General features: G+C 38.5%; 1 protein-coding gene and 1 pseudogene across 1 annotated transcript in view; one reads left to right on the top strand and one right to left on the bottom strand.

The window, feature by feature from the left end:
* Positions 1 to 23,511, top strand: part of CCDC73 (coiled-coil domain containing 73) — a 153,140-nt gene that overhangs the window by 44,989 nt on the left and 84,640 nt on the right. The window lies entirely within an intron of this gene.
* On the bottom strand, positions 18,075 to 21,041 carry LOC134375032 (translation initiation factor eIF2B subunit alpha-like; annotated as a pseudogene).

Here is a 23,511-nt window from a genome sequence, read left to right as displayed (position 1 = left end):
GGATCCCACACAGCTGCCTGTTGCTCAAGTGGGGCCTCAGCAGCAGCTGGGATAGGCTCTCATGGGTGGGGCACATTTACTAGGGTTCCTTACAGCTGCCTGTTGCTGTGGTGGGATCTCATGATAGCTGGGTCCTAGTTGTTTAGCATTGTCCAAGTTGATCAACACTGTGGAATTTGGCAGTGGGGAGAAGTGAGTTGCCGGTATGAAATTCAGGGAAGAAACAGGTCTCTGCTTCACTTCTTGAAGTGCCAGTGCCCGAAGGATGTTCACCTCAGTTCCTCTCAGAAGTTGATGATTCACTGGCTTTGCTGCAGTAATGCTAGAGCTTGACTTCAGGCCAGCTTCTAAAAGCCACCGTGAATAAGTTTTTTATTTTTCTTTTATGGCTTTTAGAGTTTAAAGGCAAAAAACTATGAAGGAGTTTGCCCGTATTTTCTTTTATTATTTCTGTGTACTCAGATTTTACATTAGATCTTTGATCCTTTGAAGTTTATCTTTGTAGCATAGTATAGATGTGGATGTATGTCTGTATTTTTCCAGTTATGCAATTGTCTTAACACTATTTATATTCTCTTCATTTGAGATAATAGGAAATTTTATTTTCAGATTTATTTTGTACTTTGATGTGACAAAGTAAAGAAAAACAAGTATAACAAAATGGCAGTGAGTTCCAAGATGAATATTTTCAAGAAAAAGCAGAGAATGGATTCCATGCCTCAGATAGAATAAATAAGAGGCTGAAAGATGTTTGTGATATAGTAAAGAATCTTTGCTTCTTGCTTTAGCAGAGAAAAATAGAAAGTGATTAGAAACTCCAGGGAAAACAGATAACTGTTCAAGAAAGATAAAGCAAGTTAAAATTTGGGATGATCTTGGGCATTTGATGAAGTATGAAATAAAGAAGGTATTTAGGTCCTGACCTTAATAAAATCATCCTTCAAGCAGTGCACTGGAATTATAGAGAAGGAAATGTAGCATTAGCACCCTGTTGGGCTCTGCATTGAACAATATATTTATTGATTGTAATAATGTAAACACTGCTGGCTTCTGTTTTTAGAATTAACCTATAAACAAAGCATGGAAGACTTAGTTATGGATATAGAACAAAACTTAAATGTTGTTAACCTTGTCACTGCAAAAGTAATGATGTGTCATGAAGCTGATGCTGATATCCAACAGTATTTGTTAAAGTTGATAGAGCAAGAAGTAGAGGTCCAGGTTTGCTAATTAAAGTTTATATAGTTCCAAAGACATTTTTCTCAGAAATGGAAAAAACTATCCAGACATTTATATGGAACAATAAAAGACCATGCATAGCCAAAGCAATGCTGAGCAAAAAAAATAAAGCTGGAGGCATAACACTACCTGACTTTAAGCTATACTACAAAGCTATAATAACCAAAACAGTATGGTACTGGCATAAAAAACAGACACACTGACCAATGGAATAGAATAGAGAATCCAGAAATCAACCCACACACTTACTTCCATCTGATCTTTGACAAAGGCACCAAGCCTATTCACTGGGGAAGGGACTGCCTCTTCAGCAAATGGTGCTGGGATAACTGGATATCCATATGCAGGAGAATGAAACTAGATCCATACCTCTCACCGTATACTAAAATCAACTCAAAATGGATTAAGGATTTAAATATACACCCTGAAACAATAAAACTTCTTAAAGAAAACATAGGAGAAACACTTCAGGAAATAGGACTGGGCACAGACTTCATGAATATGACCCCAAAAGCACGGGCAACCAAAGGAAAAATAAACAAATGGGATTATATCAAACTAAAAAGCTTCTGCACAGCAAAAGAAACAATTAACAGAGTTAAAAGACAACCAACAGACTGGGAGAAAACATTTGCAAAATATACATCTGACAAAGGATTAATATCCAGAATATATAAGGAACTCAAACAACTTTACAAGAAAAAAACAAGCAACCCAATTAAAAAATGGGCAAAAGAGCTAAGTAGGCATTTCTCTAAGGAAGATATACAAATGGCCAACAGACATATGAAAAAATGCTCAACATCACTCAGCATCCGGGAAATGCAAATCCAAACCACATTGAGATACCATCTAACCCCAGTTAGGATGGCTAAAATCCAAAAGAATCTGAACGATAAATGCTGGCGAGGTTGCGGAGAAAAGGGAACTCTCATACATTGTTGGTGGGACTGCAAAATGGTGCAGCCTCTATGGAAAATGGTATGGAGGTTCCTCAAACAATTGCAGATACATCTACCATACGACCCAGCTATCCCACTGCTGGGAATATACCCAGAGGAATGGAAATCATCAAGTCGAAGATATACCTGTTCCCCAATGTTCATCGCAGCACTCTTTACAATAGCCAAGAGTTGGAACCAGCCCAAATGTCCATCATCAGATGAGTGGATACGGAAAATGTGGTACATCTACACAATGGAATACTACTCAGCTATAAAAACGAATGAAATACTGCCATTTGCAACAACATGGATGGACCTTGAGAGAATTATATTAAGTGAAACAAGGCAGGCACAGAAAGAGAAATACCACATGTTCTCACTTATTGGTGGGAGCTAAAAATTAATATATAAATTCACACACACACACACACACACACACAAACCAGGGGGGGGAAGAAGATATAACAACCACAACTACTTGAAGTTGATATGACAAGCAAACAGAAAGGACATTGTTGGAGGGGAGGGGGGGAGGGAGAAGGGAGGGAGGTTTTGGTGATGGGGAGCAATAATCAGCCACAATGTATATCGACAAAATAAAACTTAAAAAAATAAAAATAAAAAAAATAAAGTTTATATAGGCCTGGCTGGTTAGCTCACTTGGGAGAGCATGGTGCTGGTAACACCAGCGTCATAGTTTCGGATCCCTGTACCAGCCAGCTGCAAAAAATAAAGTTTATATAGTTATAAAATTTATTGATTTTTTACCATGCCTCAGATGTCCAGTTTTAAATGATCCCAGTAGGTGAACTTTGTTTTCCTGATTCTTTGGAAAAATTAAAAATTATTTTTGTAATTGAGAAAACAGAAATTACCATTATAACTATTGTAAAAACCCCTGTCTAATATGTTTTCTCATAGTGTCTTGAACTAGGCGTGACTTTTATTTTGTGTAATTTCTTTTCTCTTGGTAAATCTTTAAAAGGTGTTACATTTTTTTCTCCTAAAAGTTGTAAATCAAAGAGTATCTTAATTTTGTTGTAAGTACTTTGTTCTTTTAGCGTTCCTTCTTAAATTATTTCATTTGCTGCTATTTGTGCATATTTAATTATCTGGACAATGTAGAGTATTTTCAAAGCAAAAGAAACTCTTTCATATGCCTGACCTTCTGTACAAGATCTGTACAGGTTTTTTCAACAGCTTGTTCAACCTGTGTGACAAAGCACAGGTGATGTATATGGTACCTTATAGTGTGCCAAACATGATACATGAATAGAGCACAGCAATAAAGATACTTGTGTTCCCCCTCCCCACACCCCCAGTTGAAGTAACAAGTGAAGTTCCTATTCAATTAAGTGTCTGATATAAATCCACTAGGCAAGGGAAGATTCTTGACCAATATGTAGCAACTTCCCTCCCTCCTTTGCTTTGCTTTTTCTTACTGCTTTTTCTGCCTGTTTCCTTTCATCAAGTCATATCATACTATGTGCTAGGTACCAGGGATAAAAATCTTATACTGCCTTGTGGAGCTCATAGCCAAGGGACTCTACTTATTAAGTTCTAAAACAAACAAAAATAAAAGCTACACAGCAAAAAATGAATTATTTTTGCTATAGTAGATTCTTTGAATTGTTCCATTTCTGTTTAAACATGGTACCTTGTTAGTTCATTTCAAAGGGATGGTTCTAGAGCAGGGCAACATGCCTACATCTAAATTACATGACAACATGGATGAGTCTGGAAGACATTAAATGAAATAAGGCAGGCACAAAAAGATAAATACCACATGTTCTCACTCATATGTGGGGGCTAAAAAAAAAAGTTGAACTTTTAGAAGTGGAGAGTAGAACTGTGGTTACTAGAGGCTGGGAAAGGGAGGTGGGAGGGGGGATAATGGGAGGTTGGTTAGTGGACATGAAATTATAGGTAGTTAGTAAAAATAAGTTCTAGTGGTGTACAGTAGTGTTAGGTATCTATGGTTAACAGTAATTTGTTGTATGTTCTCAAACGGCTAGAAGAGAGGAGCTTAAATGTTCTTATCACAAAGAAATGATACATTTTTGCAGTGATGAATTTTCTAACTACCCTGATTTAATCACTATGCATTGTATACATGTATTGAAATATAACTCTGTATCCCATAAATATTACAATCAATACAATTCAATTAAAAAAATTTTTAATTACCTGACAAATAAAATAAAACTTTTTTTATGAAAAAAAGTCTTGAGGGCTAAATACACATACTTTGCTTATTGTCCGATAGATTTTAAATAAACTTTTTCTGCCTATTGACTTATTATGTATCCTGTGGTAAGATACTTTCTTCCTGAGCTTCAATTTTCCTTTAGGTAAAGTTTCCTTCCTGAAGAAATTGAACTGCATCAGCATCTCCGAAACAGGACCATCTTGTCAATAATATATCTACATTCTTTACCCTGGATAACAGGAGTGAGGAAGAGGAGGAGATACTTTTATTCACCCTCCCAAAAGAGGCATGAATAAGAGAGGGTAGGTGGAATGTGGTAAAAACAAACATCAAAAACAAACAATAAAAGGAGAAGAACAAAAGATATTTAAAACATCCAAACAAAAATTGATAAAATGTCTGGAGTAAAACAGTACCTTTAAATAAAAACCCTACGCTTGGCGCCAGTCCCCGCACCCACCAACGGCTTTCCGTGAGTCAAGTATGGAGGTTTCTGAGACCGGTACAGCTTCACGACCTACCTGGTTTAAGAAGTAGCTGGAAAAATGGCGGTGGCTGCGGCGGTTGGCGTGGAGTAGCTGAGGTGGAAAAGGCGGCCACTGGGCCTCAGGCAGCCGGGAAACTTGTTGACCTTCCTCTTGCCATCTCTTAAAGGAGGACTGCTGCTGCTGGCCGGTCGTGGGGGCTGACCGCCACTTTGCCCCCGGCAGGAGAGGCTGCCTCATTTACAGGCAACAGCTTTGAAGTGTGGAGCAGGAAAAGAACTGTTTCTTAGCTGCAAAAGCGAGTCTCTAAACAGGGAACATGGTGCCAGGGCTGCTGTGGATGCAGACAGGATCCTGGAGGCCGGGGCCGCGCTGAAGGCAGCCAGCTGCCCTATTCAGGATTCGAGGTTTCAGGCCGGCATTAAAGAAGATTCCTGGGAGCGCCCGAGCCGCGCCGCAACTGAACAGCCCGAGGCGGCAGCGGCCAAGAACGGGGAAGGCGACAAACCAGAGACAGAGAGTGAGCGCCTGACCTGGCACAGCCCTGTGAGTGACCCCTGGCCCAGCCCTGTTCGGGGGGCTGACGCCCACCCGGCTCCCGCCTGCATCACCGGTTCACTCACCGCCCCGGGGCTGCCTCCATTTTCCCAGGTGCTGGCAGCTCCGCCCGGCTCGGCCGTCACTGAGCCTTCCCACTTGCTTGGCCCGGCGCGGGGCGTTCCGGAGCCTGTGGGCCGGCCTCCCCTCCCACTCCCTCCGCGGTTCTCTGGCGCGGCTGGTGGCGTGGGGCATCCCCGGCCAGTGTTGGGAGGGCAAGGAAGTATGGGCGGGCCGACTGTCACTCCACCACACCCTGGACTCGGGCCCCCGGTAAACTTCCTGTTACTGGGCGGCAGATACCATCTCTGCGGCCACCAGTTTGGAAAAATGCCTTACCAATTTCTGGTTGGGAATAGTGTGGTAGGAGAGTTTCCAAGTCCGCTTGAACCTGCCGGAGAGCTGGCTGCAGGCGGGCGCTAGACTCGGTATATACCGGGGGGATACAAAGGTGAAGAAGTCCCGAGAAAGAGCTACACAGTGCTACAAAGGCACCCAGAGCGACCGGTCGTCTGTGCCTAGCAGAAACCTGGTAGACTTCCTGGGCGAGGCGGTGCCGAGCAGGGTCTTGAAGGCCCAGCTGATAGACGAGGGTTGCAGAAGACACGCCCCAGCCCAGCACAGTGCGCACAGAGTGGGGAGATTTGCGGCCAGGGAGGCGGAGACTCGACAGAAACCACACACCCTGTGGGGTCGCCACTGCATGATCTAACAGCCTGGGCCAGAGCACACGAAACAGGGAGAAGTCCTGCACAGGAAGTGAAAGCTCAACAGAGATCACACACCCTGTGGTACGTGATCCACCAGCCCAGCAGAGTCCAAGCTGACCAGAAAGGTGGCTCCCCGGAGAAGCCCTATACCCGAGGCAACCACAGACACAAGGCACTAGAGGCCAAATGAGCAGTCATAGAGGGAGCCATACGAAATTGGCAACCACAGCAACATCCTAGTCAGTCATTAGTCTCAAACCGGTGGTCTGTGAAACCCCCTGCCACAATGAATAAACACCAAAAAAAAGACACCAGAAATACAAAAAATCAAGAAAGTACACCTCCAAAAATTAATAAATCTCAAACTCTAGATCCTATAGAAGAAGAAGCCCTTGAAATGACTGACAAGGAATTTTGGGTGATAATTCTAAGGAAACTGAATGAGATACAAGAAAACTCAGCTAGACATCATGATGAAACGAGGAAAAGTATACAGGATCTGAAAGAGGAAATGTACAAGGAAATCAATGTCCTGAAAAAAAATGTAGCAGAAGTTACATTTATAACTGAATAACTGAACTGAAGAAGTTATTCAGTGAAATAAAAAACACAACGGAGAGTTTATTCAGCAGGCTTCTGGAAGTTGAAGAGAGAACCTCTGAACTTGAAGATGGGCTGTTTGAAATAACACAAGCAGACAAAAAGAAAGAAAGAAGAATCAAGGACATTGAAGAAAATATGAGAGAGATATCAGACAACCTCAAGCGCTCAAATATCCGAGTCATGGGTATTCCAGAAGGGGAGGAAAATGGAGATTCCATTGAAAACATATTCAACAAAATAGTGGCAGAAAACTTCCCAGGTATAGCAAAAATCACAGATCTTCAGATCCAGGAAGCTCAATGATCTCCAAACGTATTCAACCCAAAAAGGTTTTCTTCAAGACATGTCATAGTCAAATTGGCAAAACTCAGAGACAAAGAGAGAATCTTAAAAGCTGCAAGAGAAAAGCGTCAAATCACCTATAAGGGAGCCCCAATCAGGCTAACATCAGACTTTTCATCACAAACCCTAAAAGCTAGAAAGGAATGGGATGATATTATCAAAATACTAAAAGACAAAGATTGCCAGCCAAGAATACTCTACCCTGCAAGGCTATCCTTCCGAAATGAAGAGCAAATAGTATATTTCTCAGACAAACAAAAACTGCGGGAGTTCACTACCACACGACCACCCTTAGAAGAAATTCTCAAGGGAGTACTGGGTTTGGTTCCTGAAAAATAACTACCACTGCCATAAAAACCCAAGAAAAATCAATACCCACTAGTATAATAAAAATGGCATTCATGAAGAGAAAACAAGCAAACAAAAACGCTATCTACAACCTAAGGAACCAACAAACACAGAAACCAAACAGTAAATCAGAAAGCAAGGAGCAAAAGACACCTAAGACAACCAAACAACCAATAAAATGCTAGGAATAAATCAACACCTTTCAATAACAACTCTTAATGTAAAAGGCTTAAATTCCCCAATGAAAAGACACAGACTGGCTGCCTGGATCAAAAAGGAGGACCGAACTATATGCTGCCTACAAGAGACCCACCTCACCCATAAAGATTCACACAGACTAAGAGTGAAAGGATGGAAAAAGATTTACCATGCAAACAGAAAAGAAAAACGAGCTGGAGTAGCTATTCTTATATCTGACAAAATAGACTTTAAACTAAAAACCATAAAAAGAGACAATGAGGGACACTACTTAATGATAAAAGGACTGATCCATCAAGAAGACATAACAATCATAAATATGTACGCACCCAATGTTGGAGCAGCCAGATTTATAAAACAAACTCTATTAGACCTAAAGAAGGAAATAGACACTAATACCATAATAGCAGGGGACCTGAACACCCCACTGTCAATATTAGACAGATAAATCTAGGCAAAGAATCAGTAGAGAAACACAAGATCTAAACAAGACTCTAGACCAATTGGAATTGGCAGATATCTACAGAACATTCCATCCAACAACCTCAGAATATTCATTCTTCTCATCAGCACATGGATCATTCTCCAGGATAGATCACATATTAGGTCACAAATCAAGTCTCAATAAATTCAAAAAAATTGGAGTTATCCCATGTATCTTCTCAGACCACAATGGATTAAAACTAGAAATTAATAACAAACAAAACTCTGGAAACTATACAAACACATGGAAATTAAACAGCATTCTACTTAATGACATATGGGTCCAAGAAGAAATCAAGCAGGAAATCAAAAAATTTATTGAAACTAATGAAAATAATGATACATCATACCAAAACCTGTGGGATACTGCAAAACCAGTATTGAGGGGGAAATTTATTGCATTAAATGCTCACTTCGGAAGAATGGAAAGATGGCAAGTGAACAACCTAACACTTCACCTTAAAGAAGTAGAAAAACAAAAACAATCCAAACCTAAAGTTAGGAGATGGAAAGAAATCATTAAGATCAGAGCAGAACTGAATGAAATTGAAAACCAAAAAACAATTCAAAAGATCAACGAATCAAAAAGTTGGTTTTTTGAAAAGATAAATAAAACTGACAAACCATCAGCATGGCTAACAAAAAAAAGAAGAGAGAAGACTCAAATAACAAAAATTAGAAATGAAAAAGGCGATATTACAACTGATTCATCTGAAATACAAGGAATCATTCGAGACTAGTATAAACAACTATACACCAACAAATTTGAAAATCTGGAGGAAATGGATAAATTTCTGGACACACAGAAGCTCCCAAAACTGAACCATGAAGACGTAGAAAATTTGAACAGACCAATAACAATAAAGGCGATTGAAGCTATTATCAGAAGGCTCCCAACAAAGAAAAGCCCAGGACCAGATGGATTCACAGCAGAATTTTACCAAACATTCAAAGAGGAATTAACACCGATTCTTGACAAACTATTCCAAAAGATTGAAACGGACGCAAATCTCCCAAACTCATTCTATGAAGCAAACATCATCGTGATACCAAAACCAGGTAAAGATATAACCAAGAAAGAAAACTGCAGGCCGATATCCTTGATGAATATAGATGCAAAAATCCTCACTAAAATACTAGCAAACAGAATACAGCAACACATACGTAAAATTATTCATCACGATCAAGTGGGATTCATCCCAGGGATGCAAGGTTGGTTCAACATACGCAAATCAATAAATGTGATACACCATAATAATAAACTCAAACACAAGGACCATATGATCATCTCTATAGATGCTGAAAAAGCATTTGATAAAGTTCAGCACTCATTCATGACAGAGACCCTCTATAAGTTAGGTATAGAGGGAAAGTATCTCAACATAATTAAAGCCATATGTGCCAAACCCATTGCCAATATCATCCTGAATGGGGAAAAGCTGAAAGCTTTTCCTTTAAGAACAGGAACTAGACAAGGATGCCCACTCTCACCACTCCTATTCAACATAGTGTTGGAAGTACTAGCCAGAGCAATCAGAGAAGAGAAGGAAATAAAGGGCATCCAAATTGGAAAAGATGAAGTCAAACTGTTCCTGTTTGCAGATGACATGATCCTATATATCGAACAGCCTAAAACCTCTACAAAAAAACTGTTGGAATTGATAAATGATTTCAGCACAGTAGCAGGATACAAAATCAACACACAAAAATCAGTAGCATTTCTTTTCTCCAATAGTGAACATGCAGAACGAGAAGTCAAGAAAGCCTGCCCATTTACAATAGCAACCAAAACAATAAAATACTTAGGAATTGAGTTAACCAAGGAGGTGAAAAATCTCTATAATGAGAACTACAAACCACTGCTGAGAGAAATTAGAGAGGATACAAGAAGATGGAAAGATATCCCATGCTCTTGGATTGGAAGATCGAACATAGTGAAAATGTCCATACTACCCAAAGTGATATACAAATTCAATGCAATCCCCATCAAAATTCCAAAGATATTTTTCTCAGAAATGGAAAAAACTATTCAGACATTTATATGGAATAATAAAAGACCACGCATAGCCAAAGCAATGCTGAGCAAAAAAAATAAAGCTGGAGGCATAACACTACCTGACTTTAAGCTCTACTACAAAGCTATAATAACCAAAACAGTATGGTACTCGCATAAAAACAGACACCCTGACCAATGGAATAGAATAGAGAATCCAGAAATCAACCCACACACTTACTTCCATCTGATCTTTGACAAAGGCACCAAGCCTATTCACTGGGGAAGGGACTGCCTCTTCAGCAAATGGTGCTGGGATAACTGGATATCCATATGCAGGAGAATGAAACTAGATCCATACCTCTCACCGTATACTAAAATCAACTCAAAATGGATTAAGGATTTAAATATACACCCTGAAACAATAAAACTTCCTAAAGAAAACATAGGAGAAACACTTCAGGAAATAGGACTGGGCACAGACTTCATGAATATGACCCCAAAAGCACGAGCAACCAAAGGAAAAATAAACAAATGGGATTATATCAAACTAAAAAGCTTCTGCACAGCAAAAGAAACAATTAACAGAGTTAAAAGACAACCAACAGAGTGGGAGAAAATATTTGCTAAATATACATCTGACAAAGGATTAATATCCAGAATATATAAGGAACTCAAACAACTTTACAAGAAAAAAACAAGCAACCCAATTAAAAAATGGGCAAAGGAGCTAAGTAGGCATTTCTCTAAGGAAGATATACAAATGGCCCACAGACATGAAAAAATGCTCAACATCACTCAGCATCCGGGAAATGCAAATCAAAACCACACTGAGATACCATCTAACCCCAGTTAGGATGGCTAAAATCCAAAAGACTCTGAACGATAAATGCTGGCGAGGTTGCGGAGAAAAAGGAACTCTCATACATTGTTGGTGGGACTACAAAATGTTGCAGCCTCTATGGAAAATGGTATGGAAGTTCCTCAAACAATTGCAGATAGATCTACCATATGACCCAGCTATCCCACTGTTGGGAATATACCGAGAGGAATGGAAATCATGAAGCCGAAGGTATACCTGTTCCCCAATGTTCATCGCAGCACTCTTTACAATAGCCAAGAGTTGGAACCAGCCCAAATGTCCATCATCAGATGAGTGGATACGGAAAATGTGGTACATCTACACAATGGAATACTACTCAGCTATATAAACGAATGAAATACTGCCATTTGAAATAACATGAATGGACCTTGAGAGAATTATATTAAGTGAAACAAGTCAGGCACAGAAGGAGAAATACCACATGTTCTCACTTATTGGTGGGAGCTAAAAATTAATATATAAATTCACACACACACACACACACACACACACACACACACACACCGAAAAAAAAATAAACCAGGGGGGCGGGGAAGATGATATAACAACCACAATTACTTGAAGTTGATATGACAAGCAAACAGAAAGGACATTGTTGGGGGTAGGGGGGAGGGGGAAGGGAGGGAGGTTTTGGTGATGGGGAGCAATAATCAGCCACAATGTATATCGACAAAATAAAATTTAAAACAAAACCCTAAATGTAAATGGATTAAACTATTCACTCAAAAGACACAGACTGACTAATTAGATTTAAAATCTACACCGAGCTATATATTGTCTTCAAGTGACTCACCTAGCCTATAAAGACACTCAGACTGAGTGAAGCAATAAAGATATACCATGCAAATCGAAACCAAAAGTGAACTGGAGTAGCAATTCTTAAATTGGATAAAATAGACTTTAAACTAAAAACTGCAAAAAGAGACAAAAAGGGCCGCTATATAAAGATATAGGGATCTATCTACCAACAATACTTAACAGTCATTAATATGTATGCACTCAACATCAGAGCACCCAGATATATAAAGCAAATAATATTAGACATAAGAAAGAGATAGACCTCAGTATGATAATAGCAGGGGATCTGCTACCCCTTTCTCAGCACAGCACAGATCATCTAGGCAACAAATCAATACAGAATTTACCTACACTTTAGAGCAATTCGACCTGGCAGATACCTGCACAACTTTTCATCCAACAACTATAGAATATACATTTTCTCATTAGCACATGGAACATTCTCCAGGATTCATGTTAGGTCACAAATCAAGCCTCACCTCAACAAATTTTTAAAAATTGAAATAATTTCAAATATCTTTTCATACCAGAATGGATTAAAACTTGAAGTCAAAAATATGCAAAACTCTGGAAACTATACAGATACGTAAAAATTAAACAACATGCTCCTGAATAACCTATGGGTCCAAGAAGAAATTAAACAGGAAATCAGAAAATTTCTTGAAACTAATGAAAATAAAAACACATCATTCCAAAACCTGTGGGATACTGCCGAAGCAGTAATAAGAGGGAAGTACATTGCAATAAACACTTATATGAAAAGAATAGAAAGATTTCAAATAAACATCCTAATGCTATACCTTAAAGAACTAGAAAAACAAGAACAATCCTATCCCAAAATTAGCGGATGGAAAGAAAGAATTAAGACCAGAGCAGAACTAAATGAAATAGAGAACCAAAAAATGATACAAAATATAAGTGAAACAAAAGTTGTTTTTTTGAGAAGATAAACAAAATAGAAAAATCTTTATCTAGGCTAACTAAAAAAAGAATGGAGAAGACCCAAATAACAAAAATTAGAAATGAAAAAGGACACATTAAATGATACCACAGAAATACAAAGAATCATTAGAGACTGTTATGAACAAATATATGCCAACAAATTTGAAAACCTGAAGGAAATGGATAAGTCTTTGGACACATACCCAGTAAGAAGCAATAACAATGAGATAACAAGGAGATTGAAGCAGTATTCAGCAGTCTTCCAAAAAAGAAAAGCCCAGGACCAGATGGCTTTACTGCTGAATTCTTCCATACCTTTACAGAGGAATAATACCAATTCTCTACAAACTATTCCAGAAAATTGAAACAGATGTCATTCTCTCCCAAACTCATTCTATGAGGCCAGCATCACCCAGATACAAACACCAGACAAAGACAAAACAATAAAAGAAAACTACAGGCCAATATTTCTGATGAATATAGATGCAAAATCCTCAACAAAATATTGGCAATCAGAATACAGCAACACATCAAAAAAATTATGCACCATGATCAGAACTATAAACTTGGAATTCACCCCAGGGATGGTTCAAGATCCACTAGTTAGTAAATGTGATACACCACATCTACAAAATCAAGGACAAAATCCATATGATTATCTCAATAGATGCAGAAAAAGCATTTGGCAAAACTCAATATCCCTTCGTGATAAAGGCTCTCAGCAAATTAGGTATAGAAGGGAAGTATCTCAACAGAAAAAATATGACAAACCCACTGTCAATATCATCCTGAATGGTGAAAGCTGAAAGCTTTTCCCTTAAGAACAGGAACAAGACAAGGATGCCTGATCTCACCACTCCTATTTAACATAGTATTAGAAGGACTAGCCAGAGCAATCAGGCAAGAAAAAGAAATAAAGGACATCCAGACTGGAAAAGATGAAGTCAAACTGTCCCTGTTTTCAGATGAGATGATCCTATATAGAGAAAAACCTAAAGACTCTACCAAAAAACTTAGAGCTGTTAAACGAATTCAGTAAAGTTGCAGGATATAAAGTGAACAAACAAAAATCAGTGGCATTTTTATACTCCAATAATGGACTACCAGAAAAAGAAATAAAGGAAGCCCATTTACAATAGTCACCAAACAAATAAATAAAATATGTAGGAAAAAATTTAACAAAGGAGGTGAAGTATCTTTACAATGAGAATTACAATCACTGGGGAAAAGAATTAAAGGGAACACAAAAAATGGAAAGACATCTCATGCTCTTGGTTTAGGAGAACTAACATTGTGAAAATTGCCATACTCTCTAAAGCTGTATATAGATTCAGTGCAATCCCTATCAAAATACCAATAACATTCTTCATAGAAATAGAAAAAACAATCCTGACATTCATATGGAATTACAAAAGACCCCAAATAGCCAAAGCAATCCTGAGCAAAAAAAACATAAAGCCAGAGGCATAAAATTACCTAACTTCAAATTATACTATAAAGCTATAGTAATCAAAACAGTATGGCACTGTTATAAGAACAGAAACTCAGACCAGTGGAACAGAATAGAGAATCCAGAAAACAACCCACATACTTATAGCCAGCTGATCTTTGTCAAGGACCATAGGGCCATATATTGGGGAAAGGACTGCCTCTTCAATAAATGGTGCTGAGAAAACTGGACATCCATAGGCAGAAGAATGAAACTAGACTTGTACCTCTTGCCATATACCAAAATCAACTCAAAATGGTATGTCTATAATACATAAGACTTGAACTAAAAAGGTTTTTAAAGAAAATATAGGGGAAACACTTTAGGAAGTAGGACTGGGCAAAGGCTTTATGAATACAACCCCAAAAGCACAGGCAACAAAAGAAAAAATAAACAAATGGGACTAAAAATCTTCTGCACAGCAAAAGAAATAGTTAAGAGAATGAAAAAGTAACTTACTGTGAATGGAGAAAATCTTCACGAACTATACATCTGACAAAGGATTAATACCCAGAATATACAAAGAAATCAAACAACAGTAAAGAAAAAGAAAAAAAAAAAAACTAAAAAAACAATTAAAAATGGGCAGGGGAGCTGAATAGGCATTTGTCAAAGGAAGATATAAAAATGGCCAACAGACGTGAAAAAATGCTCTCAGCATCACTAAGCATCAGGGAAATGCAAATCAAAACCACACTGAGATATCATCTCATGCAGATTAGACTGGCCATTATCAAAAATACAGTAATAAATGCTGGTGATGTGGAGAAAGGGGAACCCTCCTACAGTGTTGGTGGGATAGTAAATTATTGCAGCTGATACGGAAAACAGTATGGTGGTTCCTCAAACAACTACAGATAGAACTGCCATATGATCCAGCAATCCCCCTGCTGGGTATATACCCAAAGGAAATCATCGTGTTGAAGGGATGCCTGCATTCCTGTGTTTATCACAGCTCTATTTACAATAGCTAAGAGTTTTAATGAACCTAAATATCCATCGTTGGATGACTGGATAAAGAAAATGTGATATATATATATATATATATATATATATACATACATACATATATTTATATGCAGTGGACACTACTCTGCCATAAAAGTAATGAAATACTGCCATTCGTAACAACATAGATGAACTTAAAGAAAATATGTTAAGTAAAATAAGCCAGGCACAAAAAGAGAAATACTCATATCCTTACTTATCATGGTAGCTAAAAATAAAAAAAGATATAACAGTCACAATAATTCCTTCAGGGGAGGACTGGGGGCCTGAGCAATGTCCCCCGACATCCACAGCCAGTCTGGGGGGGGAGTACAAAGGCTTTGGCCATACCCCCCTGACACTCACAACCACATCAGTGATAACCACCGAGCTGCCACAGGAAGTGCCCCAGGCTCTCCTGAGCTGGGGCAGTGGGGGGCCCTGGGTCACAGTCATGCCTGCCTGACTCGTGCAACCAGCTCAGTGGTAACCACCGAGCTGCTGCAGGAAGCTCACCAGGCACTCCCGAGCCGGGGCAGTGGAGGGCTTCAGGCCTTGGCCATGCACCCCCAACTCTTGCAACCAGCCCAGCAATGACCACTGAACCGCTGCATGAAGCACCCTGGTCTCCCCTGAGCCAAAACAGTGGGGGCCTTGGGCCTTGGCCGTGCCCCCCTGACACATGCAGCCAGCCCAGTGACAACCACTGAGCCATCACTGGAAGCTCTCTGGGCTCTCCCAAGCTGGGGTGGTGGGTCTGAGGGCCTTGGCCATGCCCCCCAACACATGCGACCAGCCCACCAATGACCACCAAGCCACAGCAAGAAGGGCCCCAGGTTCCCGAGCTGGGGTTGTGGGGCGCAAGGGCTTTTGCCACACACCTCGACATCTGCACCCAGCCCAGCAATGACCAAGCCACCATTGGAAGCCCCCCAGTCTCCCATGTGGGAATGAGGGGGTGCCACAGGCCTCAATCCCATCCCTCCTCCTTCCTTCACATTTCCTTCTCTTTTCCCCTCTCCTCCTCCCTCCCAACTGCTCTGCAACAACATCCTAGAATGTAAAAAAAATAAATAAGCAATTAAAAAACCAACCAAACAAAAAACCCCCCAATAATTCCTTGAACTTTCAAAAGGAGAGAATGGAACTGAGGCCACCAGAGATGGGAAAGGGGGAGGGCGGGGTTAGTGAGAAATTAGTAAAGGGCCACAAAAAACATTTACATGTGTAATGATAAATATAGTAATTATCCTGATTTGGGGATCACGTACTGCACACGGGTATTGATATTCAACGCTGTGCTCCCCAGATATGTACAATAAATTATATCTCAATTTTTAAAAAACCTCAAATATAAGAAAACAAAAATTCCCGTTAAAAAAGTGGGCCAAAGATCTTAACCTGAGAAGATATACATATAAGTGGCATATAACCATATGAAAAGACGCTCCACATCATGTCATCAGGGATATGTAGATTAAAACTACAGAGATACCACTTACACACCAATTAGGATGACCAAAATTCAGAACACAGACAACACCAAATGCAGGTGAGGATGTGGCACAACAGGAACTCTCATTTATTGCTTGTGGGAATACAAAATGGTACTTTGGAAGGCAGTTTGATTTCTTACAAAACTAAACATACCTGTACAATGTGATCCAGCAATCACACTCCTTGGTATTTACCGGAGGAGTTGAAAACTCATGTCCACACAAAACTTACACACATGTTCATAGAGGTTTTTCATAATTGTCAAAACTTAGAGCAACCAAGATGTCCTTCGGTAAGTTAGTTGATAAATAAATTTGGTACATCGAGACAATAGAATATTTTTCAGTGCTGAAAAGAAATGAGCTATCAAGCCATAAAGAGACAGGAAAGGACCTTAAGTGCTTATTATTAAGTGAAAGAAGGCAATCTGAAAAGGCTGTCACCTGTATGACATTCTGGAAAAGGCAAAGTTATGGAGACAGTAAAAAGAGCAGTGATTGCCAGGGGTTGGAGGGGATGGAGGGATGAAAAGGCAGAGCACAGAGGATTTTTCTTTTTTTACGTTTTGTATAATTTATTTGAAAAGATGCTGAATTTGTTCCCAGGTATAATTCTAAAAAGCTGTTTAGGACCCAAACATGTTTAAAGGAAATTCACGTCTTTTACAGATACAGGATGTAAGTTTACAAATATTACAGAAGGCATCTTCATAAGTGGTAAGCCATGCAGGATATGACTGCTAAATGCTGTTTCTGCCTTCCTTGTGTTCTCTCCATACAGCCTCTACTCTGTTTGGCTTGTTCCTATAGAGGGGATGCAACCTCTGGCTCTAGTTCACCACTGGAAGCCAGGTGCAAATTCAGCAAATGTTTTCTTGCTTTTCCTACAAGGCACCAAATAGAAAAGGTGTCCTGGCCAACTGTTAGTCACTTATTGCAAAGGTGCTTGGCTGTGTAGTTAGGAAAACCTGCTTTTTGGCCTCTTTCATTGATGCTTTTGACAAATAAAGTGCTGGGGAAGATGAAGGGAGGTGGACTTGGGTACATCTTCTTTCATCATTTAAATAGCTGGAATTGAACCTGTTATTTGCAGAAACTGAGAATGAATGAAAGTTTCTAGAAACTGTTAACAAAATTTAGGTTGGGTTTTAGAACACCTTTTAGATGGGGCTGAGATTAGTAAAAAAGATTCTCCAAGATTTATGATTTTAAGTCTTTAGTCCAAAAATCTTCATTAAAAAACAATTCAGTTTTGGCTATGCTCACTGGGGGTTTAGAGGCCACTTGCCTGCCTCAACTCTGTGAGCTGTATGCTGGTGGGAGAGGACTCAGAGGTTGTAGATGAGCTTGATGAGTTTGTCGCTAACTGCTGAGGCCATCAACACGCTCAGGTCTGTAAACAGCAAGGTGATTAAGGAAGGGGAGCTGTAGTTGACCCACAGATGAGCTCCTCTTTGAGGTCTTGTCCAGTCTGCACAGACTTGAGGATATTTGCCTTAAACTTATATGGGACATCTTGCTGGTTCAGTGGGAAAAGCCATACAAACTTGAAACTTTCTGCAACCACATAAAATGGCTTGTTCTGTGCTTTGGCACACACAACCATCTGGTTGGTTCCAATCTTTTTAATAATTCCTATTAAAAATTTTCAACAACTCCTTCAGCACCAACTATGACAAGATCTATTTTATCCATGATATAGCCAACAGCAGCATCCAGCACCACAGTGACAGGGATGTTGAAGTGGCAGAGGGCTTTGGTTATTTTCTTACCTGATAAATCAGGTTGTGACTCTAATATATACACTGAAACACTTCTTGGCTTCCATGGCTGTTTCCAGGACTCTCAACTACTCTGGAGTAGGCATGATCAGTATTCTCATCCCACCTTTGATGAAAGTATGGCACAGATCTGCAATTTTATTTATTTATCTTTTAATTTTATTTTGTCGATATACATTGTGGTTGATTATTGTTGCCCCTTACCAAAACCTCCCTCCCTCCTCCCTCTCCTCCCTCCTCCGCAACAAGGTCCTTTCTGTTTGCTTGTCATATCAACTTCAAGTAATTGTGGTTGTTATATCTTCTCCCCCGCCCCCGGTTGTTTTTTTTTGTGTGTGTGTGTGTGTGTGTGTGTGAATTTATATATTAATTTTTAGCTCCCACCAATAAGTGAGAACATGTGGTATTTCTCTTTCTGTGCCTGACTTGTTTCACTTAATATAATTCTCTCAAGGTCCATCCATGTTGTTGCAAATGGCAGTATTTCATTCGTTTTTATAGCTGAGTAGTATTCCATTGTGTAGATGTACCACATTTTCTGTATCCATTCATCCAATGATGGACATTTGGGCTGGTTCCAACTCTTGGCTATTGTAAAGAGTGCTGCAATGAACATTAGAGAACAGGTATACCTTCGACTTGATGATTTCCATTCCTCTGGGTATATTCCCAGCAGAGGGATAGCTGGGTCATATGGTAGATGTATCTGCAATTGTTTGAGGAACCTCCATACCATTTTCCATAGAGGCTGCAACATTTTGTAGTCCCACCAACAATGTATGAGAGTTCCTTTTTCTCCGCAACCTCGCCAGCATTTATCGTTCAGAGTCTTTTGGATTTTAGCCGTCCTAACTGGGGTTAGATGGTATCTCAGTGTGGTTTTGATTTGCATTTCCCGGATGCTGAGTGATGTTGAGCATTTTTTCATATGTCTGTTGGCCATTTGTATATCTTCCTTAGAGAAATGCCTACTTAGCTCTTTTGCCCATTTTTTAATTGGGTTGCTTGTTTTTTTCTTGTAAAGTTGTTTGAGTTCCTTATATATTCTGGATATTAATCCTTTGTCAGATGTATATTTTGCAAATGTTTTCTCCCAGTCTGTTGGTTGTCTTTTAACTCTGTTAATTGTTTCTTTTGCTGTGCAGAAGCTTTTTAGTTTGATATAATCCCATTTGTTTATTTTTCCTTTGGTTGCTCGTGCTTTTGGGGTCATATTCATGAAGTCTGTGCCCAGTCCTATTTCCTGAAGTGTTTCTCCTATGTTTTCTTTAAGAAGTTTTATTGTTTCAGGGTGTATATTTAAATCCTTAATCCATTTTGAGTTGATTTTAGTATATGGTGAGAGGTATGGATCTAGTTTCATTCTCCTGCATATGGATATCCAGTTATCCGAGCACCATTTGCTGAAGAGGCAGTCCCTTCCCCAGTGAATAGGCTTGGTGCCTTTGTCAAAGATCAGATGGAAGTAAGTGTGTGGGTTGATTTCTGGATTCTCTATTCTATTCCATTGGTCAGTGTGTCTGTTTTTATGCCAGTACCATACTGTTTTAGTTATTATAGCTTTGTAGTATAGCTTAAAGTCAGGTAGTGTTATGCCTCCAGCTTTATTTTTTTTGCTCAGCATTGCTTTGGCTATGTGTGGTCTTTTATTATTCCATATAAATGTCTGGATAGTTTTTTCCATTTCTGAGAAAAATGTCTTTGGAATTTTGATGGGGATTGCATTGAATTTGCATATCACTTTGGGTAGTATGGACATTTTCACTATGCCAGAGCAATCAGAGAAGAGAAGGAAATAAAGGGCATCCAGATTGGAAAAGATGAAGTCAAACCGTCCCTGTTTGCAGATGACATGATCCTACATATCGAACAGCCTAAAACCTCTACAAAAAAACTCTTGGAATTGATCAATGATTTCAGCACAGTAGCAGGATACAAAATCAACACACAAAAATCAGTAGCATTTCTTTTCTCCAATAGTGAACATGCAGAACGAGAAATCAAGAAAGCCTGCCCATTTACAATAACCACCAAAAAAATAAAATACTTAGGAATTAAGTTAACCAAGGAGGTGAAAAATCTGTATAATGAGAACTACAAACCACTGCTGAGAGAAATTAGAGAGGATACAAGAAGATGGAAAGATATCCCATGCTCTTGGATTGGAAGAATCAACATAGTGCAATTTTATTTCTTTGCGGTGATTTCCTCCTGAGAAATAGCTCACCCCACTCAATCATGATCTTTTTACATTTGGAGTAATCACAGTATTCGAGGGAGGTAAGGCTGATGAAGCAAAGGAAGAGTTCCCTGCCAGCGGACACCACCACAAAGAAGTCCACACCACACAGTTTCGATGGCACTGGTGAGGTTTGCTCTCAGGCCCTGGATTGTCTCCCCTTTATCTCTCCTCAAGAACTCTAGCAAAGTCTGGATAGCAGCCACTACTGAGGCCATGTCACGATCTTCTTTCATCTGAGACTTAAAGTGTTTAATTAACTCCTTGTTGTACATGGTGCCTTCCGGACTGCCAAGTTCGAGGATTCTGGTGACACCTGCTTTGCCTTGGTAAATCCGTCAACTGCTTGGATTTGCTAGCCACAGAGACTCAGAGCACAGAGGATTTTTAAGGCAGTGAAGCTAGTCCGTAATGGTAGATGTATGTCATTATACATCTGTCTGGACCCATAGGATATACAACACAAAGAGTGAATCCTAATATAAACTGTGATGGTGATGTCAATTTAGGTTCTTTAATTGTAACAAATGTACACTCTGGTGGGAGATGTTGATAATACGGGAGGCTATACATGTGTAGGAGCAAAGAGTATATGGGATATCTCTGTACCTTCCTCTTGATTTTGCTGTGAACCTAAATTTGCTCTAAAATTTTTTTTTTTAAAAGCATCCTCAGTACAGCTTTCTGAATGAAATTATAATAATTCTTTTTATTATCAAAATATTTGTCTTCCCACTTTTTATTTTTTGTAATTTATAAGATTTATTTTTCCAGTATGGACATTATTTTCATTCATCTTGGAAAAATTTAAGCCATTATCACTTCAAGTGTTACCTTTCCCAAGTCTTTATATTTTCTCCTTCCCAACTTATAAGAAGATATATATATGTATGTGTGTATGTTGTGTGTGTGTGTATATATAATCTCATTCTATCTTCCATATCTCTATACCTTATACACTTTCTATTTCTTTATCTCTATAGGCTTGCTGTATTTTATGTAATTTCCTTAGATCTGTCTTCTAGTTCACTAATTCTTCATCTGTTTATTTGCAGTATAACATCCATTAAGTTTTTTATTTCATGACTACATTTTTCTTTTATCGATGTATTTGGTGCTTTTTCAAATCTGCCTTTTTATAGTACTTATACTTTTCTCATATTTTTATTGTAACTTTTATGTCTTTAATCATATTAAAATAATTTTTATAATATTTTTGAGATTCTTCTGTTATTTTTGATCATTGGTGGGTATAAATCTTTCTGTTTGCAGTGTCTGTCTGCTGACTTCTTCATTGTAGATCTTTCTTTTTTAATATGTTTAATAAATTTTGTATTTTGAGCCCTTTTTTAGTGGAAGTTTTTATTTATTTATTTATTTAATTTTTTAATGAAGTTGTGTTGTGGAATTTTTTCCACAGAGCTCTCCTCCATTTTCTTCTGTTCTGAGCCTCCAAGGTTTCACTAGGATGTACATACCATGCAGGGAATGTATATTAGGACTTCATATGCTTTTGTGCTACAAGTTTAGGTTTTACAGTTTTTCATGGGATAATTTTTGTTTTTGACCCAGAGAAATACAGGCAAAGACAAGCTTCTTTGTGCTGGTGGGCTGAGTTTTTCTAATCTTTCTTTCTCGGGGTTAGCAGCTCTTCTAGAGACCTTTATACCACAGTGTTCCAGATCTCTTGGCTTTGTGCCCATGTGGGCATTAAAATTCTAATTTAGCCATTAGAGTTTATATCTGAGTTTAGTGGTTCTTGGATTAGCAAAGCATCAGGTTTCATATTTAACAACTCTGACTTTGGATTTCCTATCTTGTTTTTGTTATATGGGTATTTCTCTTCCTTTCTTTTGAATTTCAGCTATATATTAAGCTTTTTTTTATTAATACTGTATTTTTCAAACATTTCACATTAGTTCATCCCACAATGTTTTTTATGTCCTATAAAACCATAATACAACCATCAAAATCAGGGAGATAACATTGGTACATAAGTATAATGTTCAGGGCCCACTGAAGTTTCACCAGTTATCCCAAAAAAGTATTTTATAGCAAAAGGATCCAGTTTAGAATCCCATGTTGCATTTAGTTTTCATAGTTATTTAATCTTATTCAATCTGGAAGAGTTTCCCAGTTTTGGCTTAATTTTTATAACTTTGACACTCTTGAGGATTACGGACCAGCCATTTTGTAGAATGTCCCTCATTTTCTGTTTGTATGATGTTTCTTCATGATTAGATTCAGTTTATGTGTTTCTGGCAGGAATATCACAGAAGTAATGTTATATTTTTATTATTGAAGTCTATCAGATTATGATTTGTTTGTTTCGTTATTGGTGATGTTGACTCTGATAATCTGATTAAGTTATTATCTGACAAGTTTCTCTGCTGTAAAGTTACTCTTTCCCTCTTTGTAATTGGAGTATTTTGTAAGGAGGAACTTTGAAATTATGTAAATACCCCATTTTTCACCAATCTTAATATATTCATTTATTTATTTATATCAATATAGACTCATATTTTCTTATTTTATTCAATTGATTAAAATCTGTGACTATCATTATTTATTTTGATGCTCAAATGATTCTTGGTTTGGCCAGTGAGAGTCCGTTTAAGTGGTCTCTGAGTCTTTTTGATATGTCTTCATCATTCTTTTAATGTTTTCCCGCTTTCAGATAAAAATAAAATATGCCAGGATCACCTTGTACTTCACCTGATCTTGCCCTGGAATAAACCATTTTTC

This window comes from Cynocephalus volans, chromosome 4, assembly GCF_027409185.1.
Source record: "Cynocephalus volans isolate mCynVol1 chromosome 4, mCynVol1.pri, whole genome shotgun sequence".
NCBI classification, from domain to species: domain Eukaryota; kingdom Metazoa; phylum Chordata; class Mammalia; order Dermoptera; family Cynocephalidae; genus Cynocephalus; species Cynocephalus volans.
This window is presented reverse-complemented; position numbering and strand designations above follow the sequence as displayed.